The sequence below is a fragment of the Salvelinus sp. IW2-2015 genome, linkage group LG27 (assembly GCF_002910315.2).
Source record: "Salvelinus sp. IW2-2015 linkage group LG27, ASM291031v2, whole genome shotgun sequence".
NCBI classification, from domain to species: Eukaryota; Metazoa; Chordata; class Actinopteri; order Salmoniformes; family Salmonidae; genus Salvelinus; species Salvelinus sp. IW2-2015.
In genome coordinates, this window is record NC_036867.1 from 5,615,430 (window position 1) to 5,627,008 (window position 11,579).

The 11,579-nt window shown below is 44.6% G+C and overlaps 1 protein-coding gene across 3 annotated transcripts in view; it reads left to right on the forward strand.

The window, feature by feature from the left end:
- Window positions 1-11,579, forward strand: part of scn5lab (sodium channel, voltage gated, type V-like, alpha b) — a 195,832-nt gene that overhangs the window by 134,924 nt on the left and 49,329 nt on the right. The window lies entirely within an intron of this gene.

Consider the following 11,579-nt stretch of genomic DNA (forward strand, 5'->3'; position numbering starts at 1 on the left):
GCAAATTCATCAGGGACCCCTCATAATATCAGAACACAACTCCTACTTAAAGGAAAATTCCACCCAAGAACTATCTTTTGGTATTTTCTTAATTAGTCCATTGTTGATGCATCATACTGGGATGATTTCTGTACTTTGAAAGTTACATATCTTRAAAACTTGATTGCTGACAAGCTTAACATTTTGGGACTATATTAACAATGGACTAATGAAATAAATACCAAAATATTGTTTTGAGGTGGMGTTTTCCTTTAAGAATGCCTGAAGAATAGCATACAAGCAGTTTTACTATGACTTCTGCATTGTGAAGGCCCCTCTCAGAGATAATGTTTTTGCGGGTTTAAAGCTAATTCTGTGCAATTCTATACATTTGACGATGATGCAGAGAAAAACATTTGCAGTTTRAGAGCTTAAATTACAGTGCATTTATGTTCAAAACATTATTTCTGGGGAATACCATTGTGTAGTACTGCTTTGGGAACTACTGATCGAGAGCAAATGCCGGACCCAATCGAAACTAATTGGTACAATCCGACTAAACGAGTTGGGCTCAGGTGGGATGGGACTTCCAACATTTTGTAATCCTTGATTGATGAATGCATCACAGTTTTCGTGCCTTCCCCCGGTGATCTGTGAGGCTGTGTGGGTGTGCGTGTGCGGCAATTTTAGAGCGTTTGTGGGTTGAGGTCTTCATTTGGCGATATTGCCTCTGGTCTGGAACAGTGTCAGGGGTCCAAGGTTGCAGGCTGGAGAAAGGGAAGGGGCTCCGTTCATATTGAAAAGTTTCAGGTTTTAATTTGAAGTGCAGAAGTAGAGTGAAATGCCTTTCTTGMAAGCTCTAAACCCAGCAATGCAGTTATCAATATCAATGTAGAACTAAAAATAATATAATGTACAACAAATACGCACAAGAAATACAAATATAAACTAAAGAAAGTAAGAACCTATATACAAATCAAATCAAATCAAATTTTATTAGTCACATACACATGGTTAGCAGATGTTAATGCGAGTGTAGCGAAATGCTTGTGCTTCTAGTTCCGACAATGCAGTAATAACCAACAAGTAATCTAACCTAACAATTCCACAACTACTACCTTATACACACACACAAGTGTAAAGGGATAAAGAATATGTACATAAAGATATATGAATGAGTGGTGGTACAGAACGGCATGGCAAGATGCAGTAGATGGTATAGAGTACGGTATATACATATGAGATGAGTACTGTAGGGTATGTAAACATAAAGTGGCATAGTTTAAAGTGGCTAGTGGTACATGTATTACATAAGATGGCAAGATGCAGTAGATGATATAGAGTACAGTATATACATATGAGATGGGTAATGTAGGGTATGTAAACATTATATTAAGTGGCATTGTTTAAAGTGGCTAGTGGTACATTTTTACATAATTTCCATCAATTCCCATTTTTAAAGTGGCTGGAGTTGAGTCAGTATGTTGGCAGCGGCCGCTAAATGTTAGTGGTGGCTGTTTAACAGTCTGATGGCCTTGAGATAGAAGCTGTTTTTCAGTCTCTCGGTCCCTGCTTTGATGCACCTGTACTGACCTCGCCTTCTGGATGATAGCGGGGTGAACAGGCAGTGGCTTGGGTGGTTGTTGTCCTTGATGATCTTTATGGCCTTCCTGTGACATCGGGTGGTGTAGGTGTCCTGGAGGGCAGGTAGTTTACAGGGTCAGTTACAATACCATATTTCCAATGTGCAGGGATACTGGAGTGATGGGGTAGATATTTAAGGGGTAAGGGGACAAGGCATCAGGATGTATGATAATCAGAGTAGCAGCAGCGTATATGATGAGTGTGTGTGTGTGTGTGTGTGTGTGTGTGTGTGTGTGTGTGTGTGTGTGTGCGTGTGCGTGTGCGTGTGTGGAGTCAGTATAAATATGTGTGCACGTTTTGTGTGTGTGTGAGAAAATGAAGTGTGTGTGTGCATTTGCATGTTGGAGTGTCAGTGTGTGTGAGTGTGTAGAGTTCTGTGAGAATGCATAGAGACAGTACAAAAAATACAAGGGTCAATCGCTTGCCGTGAGAATCAAAGACAACAGTCCATGGCTTGGGTGGCTGGAGTCTATCAATTATCCGAGGACTTCCTTTTACACCGCCTGATATAGAGGTCCTGGATGGCAGGGAACTCAACCCCAGTGATGTACTGGGCTGTCCGCACCACCCTCTGTAGCGCCATGCGATCAAGGGCAGTGCTGTTGCCATACCGAGCAGTGATGCAGCCAGTCAACATGCTCTCAATGGTGCAGCTGTATAACTTTTCAAGGATTTGAGGGACCATGCCAAACCTTTTCAACCTCCTGAGGGGGAAGAGGCACTGTTGCACCTTCTTCACGACGTGCGCGTGTGTGGACCATTTTAAGTCCTTAGTGATGTGGACACCGAGGAACTTGAACCTCCCAACCCTTTCCACTCCAGCCCTCTCAGTGACGATGGGGGCGTGCTCACCCTAGCAGTTTCCTGTAGTCCACGATCAGCTCCTGGGTCTTACTGGCGTTGAGGGAGAAGTTGTTATCCCGGGACCACACTAATATGCATGTAAATATCTCATGGCTCAAAGTGGAGGAGAGATTGACTTCATCACTACTTGATATTGTAAGAGGTGTTAACATGCTGAATGCACCGAGGTGTCTGTTTAAATTACTAGCACACAGCTTGGACACACATGCATACCCCACAAGATTATGGGACTATGGGAGGCGTACATGGGACTATGGGAGGTGTACATGGGACTATGGGAGGCGTACAGTACTACATAGAGCCATGACTACATGGAACTCTATACCACATCAGGTGGTATTTAAGCAGTAGAATCAGATACAAAAAACTGATAAAAATACACCTTATGGAACTGTGGGGACTGTGAAGAGACACACACACACAGACACACATACACAGACACACATACACATGATAAGACACACAGTCTACACACATACACATGATAAGACACACAGTCTACACACACATACACATGATAAGACACACAGTCTACACACACATACACATGGATTTTGTATTGTAGATATGAGTTAGTAGAGTAGTGGTCTGAGGGAACACACTTAACGTGTTGTGAAAAGTGTTATGAAATGTAATGTCATGTAAAATGTTAAATTATATGGAACTGCCTTAATGTTGCTGGACCCCAGGAAGAGTAGCTGCTGCCTTGGCAGGAACTAATGGGGATCCTTAATAAATACAAAAACACTGCCAGGTCACTGACCTCCTCCCTGTACACTTTCTCATCAGGAAACTTGATAATGGTGTTGGCGTCGTGCGTGGCCACACAGTTGTGGGTAAACAGGGAGTACAGGAGGGGAGTAGGCAAAGCGCGCAGCCCTGTGGTGCCCCCGTGTTGAGAGTCAACGTGGCAGAGGTGATGTTCCCTATCCTCACCACCTGGGGCCGGCCCGTCAGGAAGTCCAGGATCCAGTTGCAGAGAGAGGTGTTCTGTCCCAAGGTCCTATGCTTTGTGACAAGCTTGAAGGGGACTATGGTGTTGAACGCTGAACTGTAGTCAATGAACAGCATTGTCACATAGGTGTTCCTGTTATCTACGTGGGGGAGGGCAGTGTGGAGTGAAATTGAGATTGCGTCTGTTGGAGCTGTGTGCAAATTGGAGTGGGTCTGGGATGATGGAGTTGATGTGTGCCATAACCAGGCTTTCAAATTACTTAATGATTACAGATGTGAGTGCTACAGGGTTTTAGTCATTGTGGCATGAAGCCTTAGAGTTTTTGGGAACAGGAGTGATGGTGGTCAGCTTAAAACATGTGGGGATTACAAACTGGGACAAGGAGAGGTTAAAAATGGTTGTGAATAAGCCTGTTAGCTGATCTGCGCATGCTCTGAGAACACACCCTGGAATACCGTTCAGCCCTGTGGCCTTGTGAGTGTTGACCTGATTAAAGACTTTTCTCACGTCGGCATTTGAGATCACCCAGTCCTCTGGGTTGGTGGGAGCCCTCTCGCACGGCATGGTGTTGTTATTGTCGAAGCGTGCATAAAATGCATTGAGTTCGTCTGGTAGAGAGGCATCGTTGGGCAGATCACAGCTGGGTCTTCCTCTATAATCCGTAATGGACTGTAGCCCCTGCCACATGCAGCAGGTGTCAGAGCCTTTGTAATATGATTCCACCTTATTCCTGTATTGTCCTTTTGCTAGTTTGATGACTCTGCGGAAGTCGTAGTGGGACTTCTTTTACTTGTTCCTGTCCTCAGCCGTAGCCTCAGGGTTTTCTGTGATAGCCCTGTGAGCAGTAGCCCTGTCCCAACCTCAGTGTTAATCCAGGGCTTTTGATTGGGAAAGCAGTGAACCTTCAATGTGGGGACAACGTCGGCGATGCATTTCCTAATGAAGCTGTGGATGTTGACTGTTAAAGGTGATTTATTCTAAACGCTGGGTTTAATCCTTTACACAGGCCTTGGCTCGGAAAGGCAAAAACCTGGTTGTTGTTGCTGTTATGAGTGCAGTACCTTGACATGATGGGTGGGTTGTTGGTTCTGTGTGTGTGTGTGTGTGTGTGTGTGTGTGTGTGTGTGTGTGTGTGTTCATACAAAATTACACAAACACCATCCCCCCCCCCACACACACACACACCCACACTGCAGGAGAATCCAAAAACATGTAAATGAATCCATGGGATACACGACCACCAGTCCCAACGTTGAGCGTCAGATTTTCTCAGGGAAGGGATTTTGTTATTGACCTAGTGGCCCAGTTTATTCTGGTCCCTTATAAGGTGATGTTCACCACCAGGGATGTGACATTGACCTGTCATTGACCTGGCATTGACCTGTCATTGACCTGGCTACATTGATAAAATATGTCACTGCTGTAATAGCAGAGTTGACGCCAAAACATGAATTCCCCCCTTTCTAATTGATTTGCTGCCTTTTATGTTTTTAGAAATTACACCATAACGTGTAGACTGCTAATGGTTTGACTGATGTTAGTCAGAGAAAAATATTAGCCACAGCATGGTAAAAGCCCTCAAGTGAAAGGTCAAATGCAAATTGGTAAAAAAAATCTATAATATCTGCATGGTGTGTGTGTGTGTGTGTGTGGTGTTGTTGTGTGTGATGGTGCTTGCGTGGGTGCGTGTGGTCGTGTTGCTTGCCACATACAGTATACAGTGTACTATATATATGCCTTTTTATGTATTTTTGTGTGTGTGTAAATCCCATTCTACATGAAGCACCCGTACAAGGCCCAGTACGGTGCATTCGGAAAGTATTCAGACCGCTTGACTTTTTCCACATTTTGTTACGTTACAGCCTTATTCTAAAATGGATTAAAAAAAAAAAATCCTCGTCAATCTACACACAATACCCCATAATGACAATGCAAAACCAGATTTCTTGAAAATGTTGCAAATGTATTAAAAATACAAATGAAATATTACATTTACATAAGTAATCAGACCCTTTACTCAGTACTTTATTGATGCACCTTTGGCAGCAATTACAGGGTATGATGCTACAATCTTGGCACACCTGTATTTGGGGAGTGTCTTCCATTCTTCTCTGTTGCACAGCTATTTTCAGGTCTTTCCAGAGATGTTCGATCGGGTTCAAGTTCGGGCTCTGGCTGTGCCACTCAAGGACATTCAGAAACTTGTCCGAAGCCACTCCTGCGTTGTCTTGCTGTGTGTTTAGGATCGTTGTCCTGTTGGAAGGTGAAACTTGCCCCAGTCTGAGGTCCTGAACGCCCTGGAGAAGGATTTCATCAAGGATCTCTCTGTACTTTTCTCCATTCATCTTTCCCTTGATCCTGTCTAGTCTCCCAGTCCCTGCCGCTGAAAAACATCCCCACAGCATGATGCTGCCACCACCATTCTTCACCGTAGGGATGGTGCTAGGTTTCCTCCAGATGTGATGCTTGGCATTCTTGGTTTCACAGACCAGAAAATCTTGTTTATCATTGTCTGAGAGTCTTTAGGTGCCTTTTGGCAAATTCTAAGTGGGCTGTSATGTGCCTTTTACTGAGGAGTGGCTTCCGTCTGGCCACTCTACAATAAAGGCCAGACTGGCAGAGTGCTGCAGAGGTGGTTGTCCTTCTGGAAGGTTCTCCCATCTCCACAGGGGAACTCTAGAACTCAGTCAGAGTGACCATCGGGTTCTTGGTCACTTCCCTGACCAAGGCACTTGTCCCCCAATTGCTCAGTTTGGCCGGGCGGCCAGCTCTAGGAAGAGTCTTGGTGGTTCCAAACTTCTTCCATTTAAGAATGATGGAGGCCACTGTGTTCTTGGGAGCCTTCAATGCTGCAGACATTTTTGGTACCCTTCCCCAAATCTGTGCCTCGACACAATCCTGTCTCGGAGCTCTACGGACAATTCCTTCGACCTCATGGCTTGGTTTTTACTGTGACATGCACTGTCAACCGACAGGTGTCGGCCTTTCCAAATTGAATTTAAATGAATTCAAATGAATTTACCACAGGTGGAATCCAATGAAGTTGTAGAAACATCTCAAGGAGGATGTGAGCTCAGGGTCTGAATACTTATGTAAAGGAGGTATTTCTGTTTTTTATTGGTAAAATAATTCTATAAAATAATTCAAAATTCTAAAAACCTGTTCTCACTTTGTCATTATGGGGTATTGTGTGTAGATTGATGGGGGAAAATAAATTATTTAATCAATTTTAGAATAAGGCTGTAACGTAACAAAATTTGGAAAAAGTCAAGGGGTCTGAACASTTTCCGAATGCACTGTATATTATGTAGCTCTCATAACATTATGCTTGGAGATACAGGAACAATAGCATACAGTCCAGTACTGTAGAATCCAGCAGACCTACTGCATCTACAGTATGACATCACATGTAATTAGACAGTTAGAGGAAGCCAGATTAACCATTTGATCTCGACTCAGTCATCTACCGTTATCTCGCCGTGGACACACCTCCCAGTCAATTTGGCTAAGAGCACCACACTTAGAATTATTAAAGAGCCAACAAGAGGGCCCTTACATGATTAACATAATTACAGCATAATTAAGTTAAAGAAAACACTGGGATGGAGGAAGTCTAATGAGAGATCTAAAGAAAAGGATTTTTCACCAAGACTGTGTATGTTTGTGTGTGTGTGTGTGTGTGTGTGTGTGTGTGTGTGTGTGTGTGTGTGTGGTGTTGTGCTGTGTGTGTTGTGTGTGTGTGTGTGTGTGGTGTGTGTGTGTGGTGTGTGTTGTGTGGTGTGTTGTGGTGTGTGTGTGTGTGTGTGGGTGTGTGTGGCGTCTGCGTGTGCGCGTCTGCGTGGAAACCACAAGAATATTAAAGGCAAAAAAAATGTGACAACTGTGACGTTTTGTTGGTCCCCACAAGGTCAAAATGCTATTTCGAGGGGGTTTAGGGTTAAGGTTAGAATTAGTGTTAGGGTTAGAATTAGTGTAAGGGTAAGGGTTAGGGTTAGGGGTTAAGGAAAATAGGATTTTGAATGGGATTGAATTGTATGTCCCCACAAGATTAGCTGCACAAGAATGTGTGTGTGTGTGTGTGTGCGTGCATGTGTGCGTGCGTGCGTGCGTGTGTCCATCCACACACGTTTGGCAATGAACAAGTGCTCCTCCTACAGGGGAAGCCAATATACTCTCTGTCATTAGCTGCATAGACAACTGATTGACTGACTGACTTATCACCAGATAAAGAGCATCCCAACGGAAGAAACTATCTATCCACAGGGTGTTTGTGAGTGGGTATTAATCCTATTCAGAATTCCACTTTACAATATATCCAGGAACCAAGTTGGCTGTACAGTCGTTCTTTTTCCCTATGGGCTATAGTAGCCACGCAATGGAAATTGATCTTTGAATTAAAATGACACATTCAGCATAATAGCCAACATAGCATAGATCTAGGAAATAGAATTGTCCACCACTATTTGAGCTATATGATTAACCTTCGTATTATCTTAAGGTTTAGCCTAGCGTTATAGCACTATACTGTATCTTAAATTATACTACCCATTGGTAACTCCTTAGTGGGGATTTCATTGTAACACCATTGGGATGGATGGAGGTTGGAGGAGGGGTGAGCCAGCCAACTACGCCACATATACATACTACATTAACAACTGTAAGTGCTGTTATTGTGCAGTGGAAACGTCTAGGAGCAACAACGGCTCAGCCGCGAAGTGGTAGGCCACACAAGCTCACAAAATGGGACAGCCGAGTACTGAAGAACGTAGCGTGTAAATATCATCTGTCCTCCATTGCAACATTCACTACCGAGTTCCAAACTGCCTCTGGAAGCAAAGTCAGCACAATAATTGTTCATCAGGAGCTTCATGAAATGGGTTACCATGGCCGAGCAGCCGAGCAGCCGCACACAAGCCTAAAATCGCCATGCGCAATGCCAAGCATCAGCTGGAGTGGTGTAAAGTTCGCATCCATTGGACTCTGGAGCAGTGGAAACGCAGTCTCTGGAGTGATGAATCACGCTTCACCATCTGGAAGTCCAACGGACGAATCTGGGTTTGGCGGAAGCCAGGAAAATGCTACCTGCCCCAATGCATAGTGCCAACTGTAAAGTTTGGTGGCGGAGGAATAATAGTCTGGGGCTGTTTTTCATGGTTTGGGCTAGGCACCTTGGTCCAGTGAAGGGAAATCTTAACACTACAGCATAATGACATTCTAGATGATTCTGTGCTTTCAACTTTGTGGCAACAGTTTTGGGAAGGCTTTTTCCTGTTTCTGCGTGACAATGTCCCCATGCACAAAGCGAGGTCCATACAGAAATGGTTTGTCGAGATTGGTGTGGAAGAACTTGACTGGCCTACACAGAGCCCTGACATCAACCCCATCAAACAACTTTGGAATGAATTGGAACGCCAACTGCGAGCCAGGCCTAATCGCCCAACATCAGTGTCCGACTTCACTAATGCTCTTGTGGCTGAATAGAAGCAAATCCCCACAGCAATGTTCCAACATCTGGTGGAAAGCCTTCCCAGAAGAGTGGAGGCTGTTATAGCAGCAAAGGGGAGACCAACTCCATAATAATGCCCATGATTTTGGAATGAGATGTTCGACGAGCAGGTGTCCACATACTTTTGGCCATGTACTGTGTCATCATGCGAGGTGAGTGTTGTGATTTGACACACAATCATCTCACCAGTGTCATGCCCGCTAACATGCAACTCATGGTTGACGCAAGAGTCCGCATCGACCATAAACAGTCTATGTTATACTATTGAGTTATTTGTGCTATTGTGGGATGATACATGAGGTGTTGTGATGTGTCTCCTGTAGGTTGTCTTGAAATGGGGGAGTGTCGTGTGTAGATTTGTGTGCTCGTAATTTTTGAAGGTCAACCTTAGCCTGCAAACTTAAAAGGGAACGTTCTAAAATGTTCAACATCAAATTGATCATCTCCAGCACCACTGCAACGTCAACATATGTGAAAACAGCAGGTTTTATTGTTTCAAAATAACAATAGAAGGAGCCACTGATGACATCATCGAGTGTGCATCATGTGATTTTAAACAGCTATGGCAAGCAGGCAAAGGTTAGTAAGTAAGTAAAGCCCAGTCCCCAAAATATGACTGCACCCTCAGACACCTCTTCTTGATATCAAACAATTGAATGAAGTCGGTTATTCAGTGGACTCTATGTTGTTTTGCTCTATCACTCTCTGAGATGGCAGCATGGCATGGTGGTGTGTTTGTAGGACAAGTGTAGCGGGGCAGAAAATAGAAAAGCCAGACACCTAATTACACCTGTCGCAGCGGGCACCAAGTGTGGCGAGACCGGCACAGGGGGTCCAGGGCTGTGTCGCCTCCAACTCCCATCCTCAAACACACACATGCACACACATACATGCACGCATGCACACATACACACATGCACTTATGGTTTGTTCCCCTGGGTAATATGGGGACACGCTAGACACTCCCACATAACAGTTTTTTTTCCCTTTGCCAAAAGTAGTGTGAAATCTCAGAACCATAGAACATTGTCAATGTTGATTGACGCTGGCTGCAAAGATATAATACATGGATGGTTACCAAGAAACGGATGAATGACATGACAATTCATTGATTTGGATTGATTTGATTGATGCGTTGGTACAACACCAATAAGCCTTTGGAGAAACACAGAGAGAACAGTCTCAGGTAAACCCAAAACATGCATTGTTGGTCTAGGATGTTTAGTTATTATAGGCCCTATTAAATCACAGTGTTTCATTGATGAAGCTCGTGTTAGGATGTGGGGAAAAAAATCGAAATTTGACTACAAAATGGTGTTTGTAATCATTACACGATGGTAATGAAATTCCATCATGAAACTTTTTTTCATGCATGGTTGACATTTACTAAACTGAGGAAAAGTGGCCCTGTGTCTAAGGGGCTATGGTTGCCATGTGCAAATTCAGGCAGGCAGGCACGCAAGCATGGAGGCACGCGGACAGATTGCCCCCCCCTTGTTGGACAAGCTGAGGTTCAGCACCTGGGACTGGGAGAGGAAGGAGAGGAGTTTTAATAAAGCCTTGTTGGACAAGCTGAGGTTCAGCACCTGGGAGTGGGAGAGAAGGAGAGGAGTTTTAATAAGCCTGTTGGACAAGCTGAGGTTCAGCACCTGGAGTGGGAGAAGGAGAGGAGTTTAATAAAGCCTTGTTGGACAAGCTGAGGTTCAGCACCTGGGAGTGGGAGAGAAGGAGAGGAGTTTTAATAAGGCCTTGTTGGACAGCTAGGTTCAGCACCTGGGATGGGGAGAAGGAGAGGAGTTTTAATAAAGCCTTGTTGACAAGCTGAGGTTCAGCACTGGGAGTGGGAGAGAAGGAGAGGAGTTTTATTAGCTTGGTTGACAAGCTGAGGTTCAGCACCTGGGAGTGAGAGAAAGGAGAGGAGTTTAATAAGCCTTGTGAACAAGCTGAGGTTCAGCACCTGGGAGTGGGAGAGAAGGAGAGGAGTTTTATAAAGCCTTGTTGGACAAGCTGAGGTTCAGCACCTGGGAGTGGGAGGAAGGAGAGGAGTTTTAATAAAGCCTTTTGTTGGACAAGCTGAGGTTCAGCACCTGGGAGTGGGAGAGAAGGAGAGGAGTTTTAATAAAGCCTTGTTGGACAAGCTGAGGTTCAGCACCTGGAGGTGGGAGAGAAAGGAGAGGAGTTTTAATAACGCCTTGTTGGACAAGCTGAGGTTCAGCACCTGGAGTGGGAGAGAAGGAGAGGAGTTTTAAATAGAGCCTTGTTGGACAAGCTGAGGTTCAGCACCTGGGATGGGAGAGAAGGAGAGGAGTTTTAATAAGCTTGTTGGACAAGTGAGTTCACACTGGAGTGGGAGAGAAGGAGAGGAGTTTATAATAAGCCTTGTTGGACAAGCTGAGGTTCAGCACCTGGGAGTGGGAGAAAGGAGAGGATTTTAATAAGCCTTGTTGGACAAGCTGAGGTTCGCACCTGGGAGTGGGAGAGAAGGAGAGGAGTTTTAATAGAAGCCTTGTTGGACAAGCTGAGGTTCAGCCTTGGGAGTGGGGAGAACAGGAGAGGAGTTTTAATAAGGCCGTTGTTGGATCAGCGAGTTCAGCACTGGCGTTGGGGAGAAAGGGAGAGGCGTTTTTATAA